Genomic DNA, 20,177 nt, shown 5'->3' on the forward strand with positions numbered 1-20,177 from the left:
GCAAGTGTCCGAACAATTGAAGGAGGAGAGTAGTGATTATGGTTTAAAACTGGATATAAAAAGAAAGCAGATTACTATTGAAGTGAGGATTTTTGCATGTCATTTGGTTTAAATGGAACTGTGATTAGGAAGAGAAAAAAGACATCTGAAAAGGTCATAAAAAATAGTAGCAATTTTGAATTTCAACTAAATGGATAAAATCTGGAGCATCACAAATGGAAATACGTTCTAAAGCTCTCTGTATGAAAGCATTTAATGTAAAAAGTAAAAATGCCACAGGAAACTATATGTAACCTCTATGGGGCAACATAGTTGATTAATAATTAATTCTATTTGAATAAAATATTATCAAATATATATAAAATATCTTGCTAAGATGAACAGCTGAAATTTAGGCAGTGGCAAAATAGACATATAAAAGAAAAAAATTATCAAAATCAGAAAAGAGAAAACCTTTCGAAGGATGAATTTTATTGTCAGTGAATATGTATTCTCTTTCTAGTCACAAACATGAGATTTTGGATATAATGGGCTTAATAACTGAGACACTGGAAAGGGAATATTTGAAAAAAAACAGAACTTCTTATGAAGAGAGACAGACGTTTAAGGACAGAGCAGAAGTCAAAGACAGTGCTTTTGCTACTTTCTTGCTCTATGGCCTCGTGAAAGTTATTTAGCCTCTCTAACCTTCAGATTTTCCATCTGGGAAAAGGAGTAATAATAGCTGCTTCACAGGGTAATTGTGATGAGTAAGTCATAATCATAATTCCTGGCTCATAGAAAGTGCTGAGTTGCAAAGTGCCTAATACATGCCAGACATCGTTCTAAGGGCTCTAGATATATATCCATGCAATCCCTAAAGCAAGCTCCTCAGACAGTAGCTAAGATTGTCCCCATTTTAGAGATGAAGAAACTAAGATATAGAAAGGCTAAATAGCCCTGGCCGGTTTGGCTCAGCAGTTAGAGCGTCCGCCTGCGGTCCGGAGAGACCCGGGTTCGGTTCCCGCTAAGGGCATGTACCTTGGTTGCAGTTTGTCCCCAGCCCTGGTTGGTCGTGCGGGTGGCAGCCACTCGATGTGTCCCTTTCACATCGATGTTTCCCTCTCTCTCTCTTCCTCTCTCTCCCTCCCACACTGTCTGTACAAAAAAATGGAAAAATGTCCTCTGATGAGGATTAAAAAAAAAAAAGAAAGGCAGTGTTAGGGCTGTGATTCTGACTCTGGTCTAGCCCCAATGTCCCTGTTCTTGGCCGTAATAACGTGCTTACCGTCCGTACTAAAATGATAGCCTGTTTTCATTTCTCCACTGAACTTATCACTGTATAAAATTATCTCATTTGCTTATTTATGTATGATCTTTCTTCTCCCACTTGAAAATAAGTCTCAGGAGAGCAAAAGCCTTGACTGCTGATTTATCAGTTTATCTTCAGCAACTAGAATAGGTACAAAGTACGTATATAAAAGTTTATTTATGGCATGTTTATATCTGCTATTGATAAAGAAGCATGTTGAGAAACCATAAAAAGTGATGAAGGAATCAAATTTAAAAAATAAAGGAAATAGCCTAGTCGGTGTTGCTCAGTGGATTGAGCATTGTCCCATGGACTAAGAGTTCCCAGTTTGATTCCCAGTCAGGGCACATGCCTGGGTTGTGGGCTCGATCCCCAGTAGGGGGTGTGCAAGAAATAGCCAATCGATGTTTCTCTCTCGTGGGTGTTCCTTTCTCTCTCTCTCTCTCTCTCTCTCTCTCTCTCTCTCTCTCTCTCCCCCCTTCATCTCTCTCTAAAAAAATCAATTAAAAAATATAAAAAGATAAAGAAAATATATGTAAGAAATTAAGATTCTGAGATCATAATATGCAAAATCGTTGCTAGTAATGAATCAGAAGCACCCCTCAGAATTAACAGTGACAGTTTATTTGCAAAAGATAGTCTTGGAAAAATACATGGAACAGATGTTTTCCCTCAATTTTTGATAACAGAATTAAAAACAGACAGTCTCATTTTTCTTCATTTTCCAAACTGATAAGAAGAAAGAGCACAGTAGAATGCAGCATGCCATGGAGCACGAAGAAGAAATACTAGAATCCAATGGTCTTACCTCTTAACTCCTGGTAAAAGAAGATCCCTCAAGATCCATCTTAATAGCCATATCATTTATAACAAGAAAATATGATAATACCATTTGCCAACATCCAAGTTACTGAGCAAAGCTCAATGTTAAGGAAGCAAAATGGACATTATACGTTGCCAAGTGCTCTCAGGATCCCACATGGGCCCACTTTTCATTTAGCATCCACATCTACAGCCGAGGCAAACAGACCCTATCATTCCACTGTGTCTATTTGAGTCATAATATGATGCCTTTGCTTTCCACAGTAAGGGTAAGATCAGGCAGCACCTTCCTCTCTATTCAGTTAGAGAAAACCAGGAATACACTACTTGTGCTTCCTTTGTTCCAACCCTTTGCTCGGCACCAGGAGCAAAGCCTTCCCACTCTCAAAGGCCGAAAAAGCACGGTCTTTTTGACCACCCTGTTTTTCTGAGGTATCTGTCTACATACTGGGTCCTAACCCCTGTATTTGGGAAACATCTAAACTATCTGTTAAAACCAAAGGCATGTTGTTAGTGGCAAGTACCAGGGCCCAGATCCAGTCTACTGTGCACACTCAGACAGTCTTGTGATTTCTGTTAGAAGACAAGCCCAAATTAAAACACTTGTTTTCAATCTGGATATAAAATAACAATGCGGGAGCCAGCATTTTTATTCAGAATGTAGTAACAGTGTGGAATTGTTAAGACAGAAACTAAGACATCAGGAGAATTTACAAAACAAATCTGCTACCTCTAAGTGTTTCAATTAATTCTTCTATTTTACAGTAACAAAAAAAGTATTTGCTGTTGACTGTATCCTATTAAAATGCTAATTTCCCAGCCCAAGAGATTGGGAGAAAATGGAGACTTTTTAAAAACTGTTTTAAACACGCTGATAAAAGAACTGGGTTGACATGTAACTACGGACATTTCCCTAGAGCTTTCTTTAGGCTACATTTCTGCAACACCAGGGATAAAAAAGAACAAAGAAAGTCAACACATTTTCTCCAACATTAGTTCTTTCTGGCCTGGAAAAGAAGAAAATGAAGAAAGAGATAAATCACTTTAATACTATGATGGAACAGGCAGTTTGGGGTAAAGTTTTGAATGGTCTTTCCAGAAACCTGGATCATGTCCAAGTCAAATCCAGATGTGTGCCTTCCTACCTGCCAACACCTACAGTGCAGGCTTAGTAGCCTAACTTCTTGCAGCCTAAGAGCTGACTTTGTTTCTCTGAAAGGCTTGGACAGACTGCAGGCATGTGGCCTCAAAGGAGCTATGATTATAGTAGCTAAAATATTTACAGAGCACCTGCTGGGTGAATGAAGCGGCAGGCATTGTAGTAGAGTGAGTGGTCAAAGCACAGATTCTGGAACCAGACTTCCTGTATTCCAATCCTAATCCTGTCCCTCTCCAGCTTTGAGAACTCAGGCAAGGTACTTAATCTCTTGGTGCATCAGTAGAGAGAATAATAGAAGCTATCTTATAAGGTCATTATAAAGAGGAAATGAATGAATATTTGTAAAGCTCTTAGAATAGTGCCTTGAAGATAATGTGTCCTAAGTATTGATAGAGAGAGTGACTCCTATCTAACCTTATGACCAAGGCAAAGTCAGTCATATTAGCCTTCTACCTCTTCTATGCACCCCTCGAGAGCAACTGGCATTTGTGATTTTCATTACTTTTCAGCACCACTCATTCAGATTGCTTTAACCTAATTTTGCCTGGCTACATTTGGTCATTCATGCAACAACCATATATTGGATATCTTCTAGACATCAGCATTCTCTAGGCCCAGGAGCTGGGGGTGGTAAGGCAGGAAACTGCCCCTTCAACCATCACCCACACCATCACCCCCAGGCTGATTTCCCCAGCTCTGTACCTGTCCTAGAAGACCTGGTAGCCAATGCCTATATATGTTCCTGGCCAAGTGATAGTATTGTGATTTTAGATAAACTGGTGTCAAACAATGTTCCCATTCATTTAGAAATGGCCTCTCATTTCTAAGCAACTCATCCACGGTTAGGCTCTTGCTCACACACTTGGCTGGTTGGCTTACCTTGTGTTCTGAATGCACTGGACAGGTGCAATGCCCATTTTATAAATGGAAACATTTTACAAGAATATGAAATCTGACACTCAGAAACACTCAATTTTTTAATGAGTTGTTAATATAAAAAGACTATAGAGAGGGGAAGACTGTAACTTTGAGGGCACCATTATAGGGACCAATGAGCCTGAGAGAAATGTCTAAATAAGGAGTGGGGTGAGAGCCCTGGGGTAATTAACCTTGAATTTAAAATGCAACTAATGTAAAATGCAGTGATTATTTTATGTTCCATTAAAAAAAGAAATGAGAGGTCTCCTACATTGAGCTAGTGGCAGACCTGAGCCAGCTGCTCAGGATGATTACAGATGTGCAGCTCGCCATCTTCGCCAACATGCTGCGCGTGTCGCTGTTCCTGTTTGTTGTTCTCCATCCCTACGGCCGTCAACAATCCCAAGAAGCAGGAATGAAAGTGGCACTTTCTCAGCGCCAGGGTTCCAGGACCTAGTCTGAGGCAAGATGGAGGGTGTGAGGGGCCTTCACACTTCACTTCATCCCTTCGACCCATCACAACATATAAAGCAACTACAGCTGGGTTTTTCCAAACAGCTTTTATTTCTTCAAAGTCTTCCTTAACCCTATGGAACAAGAAGCTGCCACTGAGTTGAGCCCAGTATAAGGGCTGCTTTCTTTTCTACTCCCTACCCCCGATATAAAAATATAGATATTTTTTGTGGTTCCCCCCCCAAAAAAAATATCCTGCCTATTATAACCGTAGGACACCATTAACTGTAAGATGCATTCCTTAACTAGAGGTCTTAAAATGTAAAAACAAAATGGCACTTTACAATTGATGAAATAGAATCATTCACATTTTCCCTATAACTCACAAAGGGGACAGTCACCCTAGACACACCCTGGGCTATGGCATAAGTGAGATAGGCTGTGGGTTCTGTGGGCCTTCCTATGCACACACGATAACTTAGCTTTGTGAATTCCTACTCGAGACCAATTTGAAAATCAAGTGACTGTAAGAATACTGTTATAGAAGCAACCTTGATTTACAGTCCATTATTAAATATCATGTTTCCATGATTCTCATGTTTTAGTATTATTACTAAAAAAAAAATTTTTTTCATATTTATCAGCTCCCAAATTTCACTTCTTGGGTATAATTACAAAATGTCACTTATGATACATCTCATCACCAATGGCGACATATGGGTATGTAATTACACCATGGATGAGAATTGATGTCCCAAGCTAGTTAGAGGGTATTAACTGGAAGCCCTTTCTTAACAGTTTTCCCTCTGGTTAGACAGGAAGTTTGACTCTCAAAAATTCAACTTTGTGGATGGGGTGAGAAAACAATAAACCTTGATGTTCTAAACCACATCACAGACCTTGACCCAGATTTTCAAAGCTTCAAAGATGCTGCCACACTACAACACGTAATCTCTGTGCTTAAATTCACCATCATCATTATCATGCAAAGTACTGCTGAACTAAACTCATACCACAGTCTAGCGTGGTAGAGTCAATGAAATCTCTTAACCAAATGCAAGGTGATGGCAGCTTGTGGCTGATTTTGTTGGAAAGCTTTTGAAGCTTTAGGATAACCCTCCTTCGGCATGGCCTTCCCTGCTGCTGGCTATCTTCAGACAGCTACCTCCAAGGACCGCAGCCTTATTAAAAACACCTTAAGATGGTTTCTTGAGTCAGCAGTAGCTAATAGATTTTTGGAAATTGGCAGGAGTAAAGGATCGGATATTTGATTCACCAGGGAAATCTTATATGTAAAGAAATCTGTTTTAATAATGCCTTCTTCCAAAGAAAAACTAATATTTGGATCTGTCTCTTACTTAAAGTGAAATTGTACATATATATGAACTTACTGGAGCCCCTAAATAACCAGTGAGTAGACCTGGGGACGGTGGACTCCTCAAGAGTGAGAGCAGGGCCCTTTCACAGCTTTTTGGTGCTTGCTCAGAGCCCAGCATATAGTAGTTACAACACCTCCCTGGGCGATCCCAGGGAAAGCTTCAAACCAAGTAAGAACTGAAAGGAAAAGAGCTTCCCATTTAAATAAAAATATATTTCATTGAAATAATATTTGTTGAGTAGCTTCCATGTCCTAGGCTCTGTAATAGATGGTGAGTTTACAGGGATGAAGGAGACACAGCACCTGGCCTCCAAAGGCATGTCTGGTGGGAAACACACATCAGTGATTGTTAGGGGTGGTACAATATGGGGAAGCACAAGAGGCCAAGAGAAATCTAGTGTTGCAATTTGCATTAATTGGGAGAAGTCTGCAATTGAACTGAAGGACAGGGTTGGGGACAACGGGAACCTGGGGAGAGGGAATGCAATTGAGGCAGAAGGAAAAACAGGTACACAGCTCAGAGAAGAGTGATCAGGGCATGCTTGTTCCAGAGACCATTATTCAATATAATTCCAAATTAAGGTATAAACAGGGGTATTAGCCAAATATCAGTTGAGGTCTTGGGAGGAAATATGTGATAGAATCAAAGTGATTAATTTGAAGAGGGTTTAACACATGAGTAATTTACAAATGAGTGGGAAAGATATATTAAAACCTAAGAGAAACTTCAGGACTGTTAACCATAAGAGCTCTTACTTCTAGACTGGTAGGGACAATGGAAGGAAGCAATTGCTGGAATCCACAGAGAAAAAGATCCACCTGATAGAACTGGGGCCCTGCAGGGAGAAACCCAGCAGAATAAATGCCCATTCTCACTGCTATCCCTGACTCTGATCTCTTGTTCATGTTCTCTTTTTGCCAAACCCAACAAGAAGCCATGTATGGTCCATTTTTACCAGCTTCCAGGCACAGAGCAGCATGAAGAATTGAGAAGTCAACAAAATTTATACAGCACAAGTCTGAAGAGGAAACATTGGCTAAATCTGTTAAGAAGTTTATCCTTTATTTTTAAAACAATGAGGAATTCAAAAGATGTTTAAAAGGGAGTATTTTGGAAAGACTACAATGTGTTCCATGTGGACAGAGTGGTGGAGCCAGTCTAGAGACAGGGAGAGCAGTTGGTAAACTGCTGCCATTATCCAGGAAAGACTGTGATGCTGAATTAAGAAGGCAGCAGTAGAAATGGAGAAGAAAGGACTAGATTCATGATTGATCTATTTAGAAAAGGCTTTTTAGGATAGATGGAGATGGTGACATTAGAGAATGTCACTCTCTAGTGAGCAGGCATTGAATTGAAGTCTAGCAAAGAGAGAAAGCAGGTGTTCAAGATTTGGGTCTGAGTTGTTGTACTCATTCACCTATGTGACACATTCTGGGTTTTTGTTTTTGTTTTTCATTTGCCTTGAACCTGGAGATAATGTCTACACACCAGGTGCAGAGATTTTCATGAACTAAGTATGTCCCAGAACTTCAGGAACTCACAGGAAGGTCCTGGTGATAATGCCCAGTTAAGGGGTTTCGGGGCATTGACTTTGTTAAGCAATTCTGCTGTCAATGCGTTCAAGTTTATGTGAGTGAACAGAAACCTCCCATGCAGCAAAAGTCACTATGTCCTCTCTGCCCTCCAAAAATCACAAACCAAGTTTGATATTAACCATGCTGGGATAATTTAATAGAATATCTTCAGGATCTTCAAGAGACTCCCTTTCTGGTGCCCTACTTGTAAGTTCTATGATCTGGGACAGAGCAGAACTAAGCTGGTAATTATTATCTATGTTGTAATTATTAATTTGGGTTCCTGGGTGTTTTTTATAGAACCTTCCCTAGTGAAGAACAGCGGTTTGGCTGATCTACCTCAACTGTTGGTATAAATTTGACTGTCTAGATATTTATGTATTTTATTTATTTTTATTTTTTTAATTAATTAATTTATTTTTGTTACAGATGTTTCTCCTTTTTCCTCCAGTGATTCCCCCCTCCCTCTCCATCCCCACCCTGTCCCCACCTTTGTTGTCCATGTCCATTGTTCATACATACATGCATATAAGTTCTGTGGTTTATCTATCCCCCACCAGTCCCTCTTCTGGGGATTGTCAGTCTGTACCCCACTTCCACATCTCTGGAACTACCCCATTCCTCAGACTGTTATGTTTATTATATTCCACAAATAAGTGAGATTATATGATACTTGTCTTTCTCTGTTTGGTTTGTTTCACTTAGGACGACACTTTCCAGGTCCCTCCATGTCATTTCAAAGGATAAGAGATCTTTCTTTCTTACAGCTGCATAGTACTCCATTGTGTATATGTACCACAGCTTTTTTATCCATTCATCAACTGATGGGCATTTGGGTTGTTTCCAGATCTTAGCTATTGTAAATAGTGCTGCTATAAACATGAGGGTACATATATTCTTTCTGATTGGTGTTTCAGGCTTTATAAGAGACTGTCTTTACCCCATTGTATGTACTTGCCTTCTTTGTCAAATACTAATTGACCATATAGGCATGATTTTATTTCTGGTCTCTCTCTTCTGTTTCACTGATCTATATCAAACTTTTGGAAAATTGCTTAACCTTTCTGAGCCTCAGTTTCCTCAAGATGAAAATGGGTATCAAATAAGTACCTCAAAAGTAAGTTATGTAAGTGAGATAATACAGACAAAACTCCCCTGGTAAATAACCAAGCACAAAATAGGCACTCAGTGAATGGGAGAAATGATGATATCACCACAAACACATTTGCCACCCATGTGTCTTTATAGATACATTTAATATAGAATCAATGACTTATATTTTTATATTAGTATTTTATACAGAGTGAGGCATATGTAGGTTTATGTTTGTGAGTACATAAAACATAGTTTATTCTTGTATTATTTATTATTGTATTATTTTCCATACAAACAACTATAAACCTATTTTTGCCCCACCCTATATATCTAATAGTGCCTAAGACATAGTCTGATACACAGTGTATGCTCAATAAGTATTTGCTGAACAAAGTTGAAGGGCTAAGCATAATGATTTTTTTGTCATACAAATGTTATATTTTATGGTAAAGATTAAAACTCTAAGACTCCTGAAGAAAGCTGACTCTATATGATGGTCCCCAGTATCAATTAGAAAGATAGAAAAAGGTTCTATTTGTTTGTATATTTCTTCAGAACTGTTTTGGATTAAATTCATTAAGTATTTTCTATGGTGTCAGACACTGTTCAACTTTGCACACATTAGCTCATTTAATTCTCACAAGAACACTGTGAAGGTATCTTCTTTGCTGATGAGGAATCTGAGACATGAAGATGTAAAGCCACTTGCTCTGGCTCACAGCTTGTAAGGGGGAGACCTGGGACTCAAACCAGAAAATCTAGCTTTAGATCCTGGACTTGAAACTACTATAATGTCTTTATATATGTTTTATTGTCATTTTTTTGTTTGTTTTAGCATAAAAACTATAAAAGTTAGCAACATAACTCAGTTTTTCAATGCATGGTAAAATAAATGCACTTGGCAATATTATATACTTAGTAACTGTATAATTACACTGGATGAATAGTTTTTTGCCCTTTTTACCACACAAAACTTAGTAAGTTCTTACTTGAGAAAGAAATATGTGGCCCACACAAGCAGTGAATAATGGCTCTGAAGCAAGTCATGCTTTCTGGATTTTACTCTGGACACACAAAGTGTGGGTTATCTCAGCTAGCTCTAAGTTGATGGTGTCTCTCCATAATAATACTTTTGGCTCTAGTTTACATAGTTAATCAAAGGATTCATTGGGAATAACTAAACACACTGAAGAATGAATAACAGTGTTTAATTCATCTTATACTGAAGCAAAAATATATATAGTAGAACCTTGATGTTTTAAGCATGACTCTGAAGGTCAATGGCTTGCAATTTTTTTTTTTTTTTACAATTTTTTTTTGGCTTGTAATGTGTAATTTTATTAGAGGGATATGTAGGAATAAACCATTATCTAGTAAGAGAGTCTATTGACTACCTAAACCTACTTTTTAGGAAAACCTTCTTCTCATCATTAATTGCATAGTAACTTTGTGCTTCTCTAAGAGAAAAATAATAATAATAACAATGGCTTTAAAAAGAAATGCAGGAAATAGAACAGAAAGAAATTGGGAAAATAATTATTCTTTGCCAGAAAGTAAAATTCTTATAGTGAGGATGGTGGTCAGGACAGTTATTATAACCGAAACACAGTTTCTACTGCCTGCCCCAACAAAAGCCAAACTTGTGAGACAAGTGCTGGTGCAAAAGGAAAGAGGTTTATTCAGGTGCCATGACCTGGGAGAATGGTGAACTCGCATCTCAAAGACCATACCCCTTCCTGCTCAAACCTGGAGTTCTTATAGGGATAGAAAAGAGAGGACTTTTTTCTATCCAATTATCTTGCTAGCTTTTGGTGCTCAGGCCCTGTCCATCCATCTGTCTAGCTTTTGGTGCACTTAGTGTAAGAACCTCTTCCTGCACCATCTTGGCCAATGGGGGAGACTACCCTGGCTCTCTGACTGTCTATGGTAACAGTATTATGACTAAAATTTTATCTGATAATTTGGGGATCTTGGGTGATCTGGGTATTGGTGGCTGAGAAATACCAATGGTACACTCTCCAGCAAAATACAAAATATATGGTTCCCCTAGATTTGTAACCGCAGTGTGGTTCTGGTGTTGATTACTACACCTTCTTCCTGTTGATTGTTGATGTAATTGCCTTTTTTAGCTGAGGGAATCAGTCATCTCTGCCTTGGTTCTGGTTAGGAACTGCCTCTCTAGTATTTTCCTGCTTTTCTTCTGCCTCTGTGCTGGTCGGTTTCCCAAATACATGTACTATAGAGAATTCTCAGCCTTCATGTATAAATTCAAAGAATCTGTAGGCTGAGTTGCACTCCATCACCATATCAGCATAGCATTGGCTGTTTTAGTTTTCTATTTGCTATCCCATAGACGGTGCAATCTATAGAATTGGCAATTATGTCCTTCTCTCTTCTATTTCTACTGAAATTTCTGTTGTGGTTGTCCACAGCAAAGCACCTTTGTGGGAGCAAATGCTTATATAGATAATCCTGACTTCAGGTAGGAAGAGAACCCTTTTTCATGCCACCAAAGGAGTCTTTCCTCTACATCTCTTCTTTAACTAGAAAACATTCACTCTGTAGTCATTTTCTACGCCTCACTGTCCTCTTTCTCCTTCCTCTCAGAAGCAGAGCTGTGTTTAAAATGGTCTAGTAACTAATTGCTGGGGTTTGTGTGGTTTAACATTTCATGTCCACTTACATATGTATTATTAATTGCTCAGACTGCTGCCCCATAAAAATGGGAGTCCATTAATCTGCCTAATCGAATCTGTCTAATTTATGACCATTGAATTTTGGGAACTGAAAAAAATAAAATAGTATTTGTTGAGTCTGTAAAAGTAATAGACTATCCTTACGTTTACCCATTGTTTATAATTCTAAATATATTTTCTAGATGCTTAGCATCTATTACATTAAAAATGTTCTTTTTAAATGCATGTGTGTACATTTATATTTATATAAGGGAGAATTATTTATTTTAACACACAATTGTCATCATAGTCACACCTAGTATTTGCTGTTAGCTTATGGACATAATCTACTAGGTTGACTTGAGCTCTGACAAACATCTCACATATTCTCAGCACCAGATTGGAGTCAACTTTGAGTAGTGTAAAGCAGTTTTAGAGTCATTCAGTGCATAATTTATGTTGGATATATTAAAAAAAAAAAAAGTACTTGGTAAAATATTCACTTTTATTCTTATTTATTGCATTTATTTATTTTAGCAATCTATTATTAAATAAAACTTTGCTTTATTTACATAGTCTTTGAAAAAAAGCTAAAAGTAGATAAGAACTTGCAACATCAATTTACCTTTCGAATGTTAATCATAGGCAGCACTGATTTAAATGATCTCATAAACAAATGGTCCTGACATTTAAACTCTCCTGGTATTTAGCAGTTAAGAATATGTTCCAATATTTACCTTAAGTAATTCTGGAAGCAAGTTAACCGTTTTTTCTTTTTTAGTGGAAACTAGTATAGCAATTGGAATCATAAATAATGATAAATGAAATTACCATTGATATTATTCCAGCATTTTCAGCCTTACATTTGTCAACATTGTTTCTACAACTATTTTACATCACTCTCTTTGCTTTCATGTTGCTTCTTTTTTGCATAGTGAATTATTTTCTTGTAACTCTTTCCTCCTGTTGTGTTTCACTGCAGTGCTTATACCTCTTACGTGATACATTTGAGCAATCACAAGTAAGGCCCTTAACCACTGGTTTCCCACCACCTCTAATCACATCAGAGGCTGAAAAGCAGATGCCACAGGGAGGACGATCAAGTGATCAAGCGCAATAGGCCCTCGTTTTATTCAGCATCAGGGAGGATAAGAGCTCTCTACCCTCTCAATGTAAACAAATATTTCACATGCACTTTACCCACCTTAATTAGCAGATGCACTGCTTCTTGGTAATGGGTGTCCTGAGCACAGATTTCAACATGATAAATTAAACACAATTAGGCAAGACAAAGTCAAATTCATTATTTGTAATGTCAATCCTCTTATTGAAGATACTTGACATTCAATGTAAATAACGTTGGAAATCCACTGGCTCTCAGTGAGTTCATAATGTGTATTTATTTATAACATAGTAGGTACTCATTAAAAAGTTGATGTTAAGCCCTGGCCGGTTTGGCTCAGCGGTTAGAGCGTCTGCCTATGGTCTGGAGAGACCTGGGTTCGGTTCCCGCTAAGGGCATGTACCTCGGTTGCAGTTTGTCCCCGGCCCTGGTTGGTTGTGCGGGTGGCAGCCACTCGATGTGTCCCTTTCACATCGATGTTTCCCTCTCTCTATCTTCCTCTCTCTCTCCCTCCCACTCTGTCTGTACAAAAAGTGGAAAAATGTCCTCGGATGAGGATAAAAAAAAAAAAAAAGTTGATGTTAAAACCTCTATACTCCCCCATGAAAAGTAAATCACCTTTGATTTTAATAAATGTTTTTTGCTACTAGTAATTTTCCAAGATAGTCTACTAGGAATGTATTAAAATAGTTATTTGGATAATTTGGGATAAATTTTGCCAATTATAAACCCAGCATTTTTGACTAAACGGACTCCATGTTTAAGACAAAGGCATCTTTCGTTAGGGGGAGGGAGCAAGGGAAGAATGGGACAGAGGCAGGACTCAGTTGAACTGTTATATTACTGCCTTCTTTATTTCATTTGACATGTAACTCTATTCCATAAAGCTGTGAAATAGACCCTAAATATATAAAAATATTGACAGAGATGAAATGGAAGCCCTACGTGTAGAACAGATTCAAGTACAGATGATTGTAGGGTAAGGCAAGGAAAACAACCTCTCTCAATTGCTTCTATGACACCCCAGAACAGAGTTTAAAGTAACCGGAGTCTACATCATTTATTCAAAAAGATCTATTCCACATATGAGATTTCTTTCTAGTCTGATTATTCAATTAATCAGAAGACCCCATTCTTTTACTGTAGTTGATATTACTGTATTAGGAATGTTAGGGAAATACTACTCATATTTGTTAGTAGTGTTATATATGGTCAGGAGACTCGATAGAACGCAGACTAGATTACCAGAAGGACTTCCCATAGGAAGATAGAGAGTGCTAGGCAAATTCACTTTCTTTACTCCTTAATAAGTTGTATCCTTAAATCTAGGGACAGCGATCTGGGTCATATGAAAATTGGGGGGCGGGGGTTCCTCCTGATGCTTTAACTTAAAAACTACAGCAAAGACAAGTTTGAGCCTTCTTTTCTGGTGACCTCTTTTGGTCTCTGTCCTTGATTTTTTCTTAGCACAAATCAGATTTCTTCCTCCCTGAGAATGAAAGGGAACATGGGTCTAGTTAGTTCATGGCAGTCTGCTCCCAGAGGATAGTGTTTATTCAACAGCACAGGTGGCTATAAATAGGACACTCTTTGTGATTAATTGCAACATAATTCTTACCAAGAAGCAAAGAAATGCTTCACTTATTTCATCTCATGAGGTCAGGTTTTATGGCCTTTCTCTCTTTAGAATAAAACTCCAGTATTTACAAAACATACCTATAGTAAACAATTTAAAGGTATCTGTCAATTTCCTCCATGTAAGTCCCTAATACACACTGATATGAAATGATCCTACCTCCCTGTGCACAGCCAGGTATGAACCAAAGTGAATTTATCAGACTCCACTCCAGGATTTGAAATTGGGTCTTAGAGAAATTGGGTCTTCTTCAGTCTCTCTATGATGGTGCTTAAACTTGATGACGTAAAGCTGGGACTGGAGCTGGAGCTGCTGTGTGTGGCCGTGTGGGAGAAAGTGGATCTGCAGAGGGAAAGAAGAATGAAATGGACCCAGGAGAGAAGACTGAAAGGCAGGGAGAGAGAAAGATGGTGGAAACAATAACTGAAAAGTCCGTTTCTAGACCCTTTCAAGGCTGAATTTCACAGTCTTTCTCTTGGGTTCCAAGAAGTCACTTGTATCCTGACAATAAAATTCACTCTTTACCTTAAGCAATTTAAATGAGTATCTGTTTTTGCAACAAAATTATTCCTGAAAGGGACACTATTATGACAAACACCTTCAAGGAGAAAGGCCAAACCCTGGCAGCCATGACTTGATTCTGTGGCCTTCCTTCCATGCTCATCATCACTGCCCCTCTCATAAGTTTTGTGCTACTAGACTTTTAATGTGGTAGCTGTCTGTGCGTGTCTAGAAGGAACTATCTCTTGTAATGATCAACCCCATAAAAGCCGTATGTGGAGCCATGACCAGTAAGGAACTTCATACTACAGCTGCCACAGAGTCAGTCCAAACCCACATGCGTGACCAATAGTATCTTTCCCATAAAAGGTTAGAGTGTTAGAAAATGTTTTAAATACAAATTAATCTGATCTTGTCAGAGGGTATAGAAAACATTTTCTTTCATTTATTTCATTTCAAATGAAGGGAAAATAAAACCACAAAAGACTGAACAATTGCTTCTTAGTTTAGGGGGAAATAGAGAACAAAGTTGGAGAAATTACATTTTGGAGCTAAAATGGAAAATCGTACATTTTCTAAGACCAACAGAAACAGCACACATTAAAGGTACCCTTCAATTGTATGCAAAAGACAAGGAGAAAGATGCAAGCCATCATTGTTTTGAGGTAGTTTAAATATTGCCTTCTTAGTGAAGCCATCCCTGACCCTTCCATCTCAGGCAGAGTCCTATCTCCTGGCCTCCTCGGCCTTTTGGGTATGTCTGTGTACCTGTACACATGCCCATGGTCATGAATGGTTTACCTGTCTCTCTCCTCCACTAAACAGTAAACATCTTGAGTGGAAAGTAGGCCTGTTAAACAAGAGAAATGATAGAAAAAGTAGGTTTATTGGCATTGGGGTGCAGTGGGGAATGGGAAAGCTTATCTTATAGTTCACTTTAGGTTGATCCTGAGGTACCTTTGAGACTTGAAGGTGAGATATCCGGTTGATTACATGTGTTAAGAGAACAGGCTAGGGCTCTAATCTGCAGTAAGAGATCTAGAAATAATGAGGATAGTTAAAACTATAATAATCAGTAATGTTGTCCTGGGAGAACACATCAAGTGGAAAGAGAAAAAAGCCAAAGGCAGAACTCTGGTGACTGTATATCAAGTATAAACTATATATTCTAAGGTAGTATCTTTAAACTTTAACAGAGTAAATACAGACTATCCAAAGGGAGGCAGCATTCTGTGTGGTTAAAGGCAGGGACTGTCTAGAACCAGCTTGCCTGGATTGAAATCCCAGCTGCACCTCTTACTAGCTGTGTGACCTTGGGTGAGTTATTAATCTCTCTGTGCCTCAAAGAGGTCTCCTTAGCAAAGATAATAATAATACCTACATCATAAGGTTACTATAAGAATTACATAAATGAGTTAATACTTAAAACAATATCTGGCATATAGTAAGCTCTCTATAAGATTTTATAAAATAAAATTTTAAATAATAAAGGGAAAAATTCATCAGTAGCCTCAAGTTGGCTTAAAATTACTTAAATACATATGAACATACATATGAACTTAAATACATATGAACATCTATACTTACAGCACTAATACAACCGAGAAACCAAAACATGCTTATAAATGAAATATAAAGAAAATTCTAAAACCAGTTCAATTCAAACTGACAACATTGTCAAATTAAAGAACCATTCTCAACATGAACTGTGGTACTGACCACAGGTTGTTTTAGTTTGGCACATGCTTCTACTTCCCTGTGCCAGGTAACAACTCAACCCTCCTGCCACCTTTCCCTTTCTGTATAGTGCCCCCAAGACATGCCCACCCCTGTCTTTTCTCTTCAGTCCAAGACAAAACAATACCATTCGATGTCAAAGTATTCAGATATACAAAGTTAAAAGGCACTAACAAGTTCATGGTACTATTTGGTTATAGGACAGTTATCTAGATGATCTATAATGTGTTTGCCTCATTATTCAAGATAACCATGAAAATGTAAGCTTAATATTTTTATGAAGAACTTATGCACCTTAGTAGTATATCACGTGGCCCAGCCTTAGGAATAAAGTTGTAAAGAGTTGCTTTGAAAGACATAGGTATTTATGGGCGGTGGGGGGGAGTATAGTGTCATGGCCTGTTAAGAAAGAAGAAACTGGAACACATTTAATTGTTATGGGAAAGGATCTCGGAAGGGAATAACGTGAGGGAATGATTGCAAGTAGGATCTTGGAAGACACAGGAGGGAGATCTCAGAATCAAGAACAGAAGAGGAAGGATGGGAGTGGAGTGGGAGAAAGCTAAATCCAGTGCAAACTTGCCATTTGGTTCAGAGATAGTGTTGGACATCTCCTCCCCTCCCCCACTAAAAAACTTTTGGCTGCTTTTTGCTATGTAAAGAACACAACCAGTAAAACTTGTCTTGACAGCATCTGGCTAGGATTTGATTCCACGGTGTGCCTCCCAAGCACTGAAAATGTATTTGTGGGTTAAATCCTGAAAGGAAAGTCCTCGGGATTAGTAGATGAGTTGATCAGGACGCATGGGAAGCAGACTTGAGTGCCGAATAGTTTGGGAACTGAGATTAGTATTTTTGATTGCTTTTGCTAATTGCTAATGACAAGTATGACTGTTACAGCATCCTTAAAAGACAGCTGGCTTGGAGCCCGGATTAAAATTCTAAACACGGAAGGGCCTTATTTTTCTCCTCAATGGAAAAGGTTCTGGAAATTAATCATTTTACTTCAGAAGGAAACCTGATGGGTACAGGGCAAGCCTGGGCAGCTAACTTAACATAGTTTTAGCTCCTGTGTAGGTGGAATAAAAAACTTCCTGAAACCCTTGTTTATACCAAACCCTGGTGCCAAACAGGTATCTCAGACACCCAGAGGTGGTGAATCATAAACATTCACATGGCATTTTCTTTGTCAGTGTTTTCAGATTAAAGTGGCAATGGATCCAGAAAGTCACTGTTATGTGAGAATGGTCATTTCAGGATAGCAGAGGGTGGTGGTGACTCCACATTCAGCACAGGAGATGAGTTCACAGATTTGCCAAAAGCAACACCTGACAACTTGAATTCCTTGTAAAGCACAGAGCTGGAGTGTATCCCAGCCCCACACTCATGTGTAGGTCCACGGGTCTCCATGTGGTCCATCAGAGTTCGTAAGAGGAATAGAAACCACCCTATGTAGTATTAGAAGGAAATTTAATTCAGGGAATTAAGCATTCGTAGTATCACAGAAGAATTGGTAAATTACCATACTTGCAATCTAGAGATAAGGGACAGCAGTTGCTCGATCCTCCACCCCCACTACTAAGTTCTAGATGATCTGTTGACAGCAGAAAGACAAGAGAAACTTGTCCCTACTAAAACCTAAATCTGGAAGAAGTGCATCTAATGATAGGAACTTAGTTTGCATTATGAACCATACCTGGGAGGGAGTCTAAAAAATATGGATTTTTAGCTATGCAGGCTCTGTAGTAAGGAAATTCATTTAGGAATAGATGCTAAGGGCTGAGTGACCATACCTAGTACATCATCATAAAAATAGCCACCCGTTATGGAACATTCACTATTTTCTGGGTACTTTGTTTTCACTCATTTAATGCACATAGCAAGTCTATGAGGTACATGATTCTTATACCCAATTTATAGATGAGGAAACCAAAGCACTGAGAACTTAAGCTAGCCTGCCCAAGGTCATAACCTGTAAGTAGAAGATTCAGGCAATCCAGCTCCACAGATCCCTACCCTTCCACAGAATTGTCATTTATATAGTAGCTGACATTATGCCTTTCATATAATGTCTAACATTTTTCTGCTGTTTTTTAGACTTAAAAGCACAAAACAGTTTATGAAAAATTTATCTGCCAAGCAGGTAGGAAATCTTCACAGCCTGGCATATCAGAGAAAGCTTCTCAGAGGAGGAAGAGCGTACACTGAAATCTACAGGGTAAATAAGAGTTTATCAGATAGATTAATAGAGAGAGGGCCATCCTGGCCGGTGTGGCCTAGCTGGTTGGGCATTGTCTTGTGCCTGAAAGGTTGCTGGTTGATTCCTGTCAGGGCACATGCCCAGGTTGTGGGTTCGATCTCCAGTAGCTGGAGTGTGCAAGATGTTTCTCTCTCTCCCCCCTCCCTTCCTCTCTCTAAAAATTAATAAATTATTTTTTGAAATATAGATGGAGGGCCTTCTACAAGTAACATCATTGAGTAAGAGAACCAAGAGTGAAATGAGTTCTGGGAACCACAGGAGCCTCAAGTCTGAGGGTGAGACTGGTGAGGGGTGAGATTGAGCAGGTTTTAAAGGGGCAGGATTATGACATACAGTGGAGTTTGATTCTTAAACTCTGAAATGTGTCTCCAAACATTTTCTATCAAATAACCTTTCAGCACTCTCCTTATTTTTATGTGTATTTACACTATGTTGGGTCTACCAACGAGTAGCTATGTAACTTGGGCAAAGTATAAAGTAGAAATAATAATAATAATAGTGTTTATCTCATAGGATTATTGTAAGAATTAAATGAGTTAATATGTGAAAAAATATTTAGAAAAATAGTGCTTGACACCTAAAAACTGATCAAGTACTAATTATTATTACTTTTGTTATTTCATTAAGTTAATAATTACTTGCTATAAACTAAATGTTTGTGTCTCCAAAATTCATGTTACTGAATTAATAACTGGTTGCTCTAGACTAATTGTATTCCCCAAAATTTATATGTTAAAGCCTAATCCCCAATGTGGTGGTATTTGGAGGTGGATCCTTTGGGAAGTGATTAGGACATGAGGTGGTGCCCCCATGAATGCGATTAGTGCCCTTATAAAAGGGACCCCAAAGAGCTTCGTTACCCCTTTGATCACTTGAGAATGCAGTGAAAAAGGACAGAGTTCGTGCCTATGGCCCAGAAACGGAATCTGCCGGCCCCGTGATCTCGGACTTCCCATCCTCCAGAACTGTGAGGAATAAGTTTCTGGTGTTAATAAGCCACTCGGCTTATAGTGTTCTGTTATGGCTGTCTGAGCAGACCAAGACATTGCTAAAATCACTATACCACAAAGTATTAAACCCAGAGTATTCACATGATATTATTAATAATAGTTTAAAATCCACTGAAACTTCTCATTTGGAAAATTTTTGAACAGGATAAAAATGCTGTCCCCGTGGTTTTTAGTGTGCAGAGAGCTCACATACAAATCATTTCGAACAGCAAAGGCACGTAGCAATAAAAAAAATTCCGAACTCTTATTTTCAGAATGCTCTTTCATGGCACAAGTGTTTGCAAAAAGCAGTTCCTTTCTCACCTTTCTCTAAAATATAACCTTTATATCATGAGGGATAGAGAAAACATACTTATTTTTACCATTTTTATAAAATTGTCATTAAAGTGTAACATGTCAGAAAGCTCACATGTCAGAAGTGTACAGCTTGTGTTGTTACATAGTAAATACACCCATGTAATCACCACTTAGATCAAGAGATAAGATAGTACCTTTTTTTTTTTTTTTTTTTTTTTTGCCTCTCCCAATGATTCCCCTCTGCCTC

At 38.4% G+C, this 20,177-nt stretch overlaps 1 protein-coding gene and 1 pseudogene across 5 annotated transcripts in view; both read left to right on the forward strand.

Annotated features, from left to right (window-relative positions):
- DLG2 (discs large MAGUK scaffold protein 2) overlaps nt 1–20,177 on the forward strand; it is a 1,351,614-nt gene that overhangs the window by 1,056,044 nt on the left and 275,393 nt on the right. The gene's annotated exons all lie outside the window — the stretch shown is intronic.
- Nucleotides 4,498–4,741, forward strand: LOC118627905 (annotated as a pseudogene).

The sequence above is a fragment of the Molossus molossus genome, unplaced genomic scaffold, assembly GCF_014108415.1.
Source record: "Molossus molossus isolate mMolMol1 unplaced genomic scaffold, mMolMol1.p scaffold_m16_p_13, whole genome shotgun sequence".
In the NCBI taxonomy this organism is placed as follows: domain Eukaryota; kingdom Metazoa; phylum Chordata; class Mammalia; order Chiroptera; family Molossidae; genus Molossus; species Molossus molossus.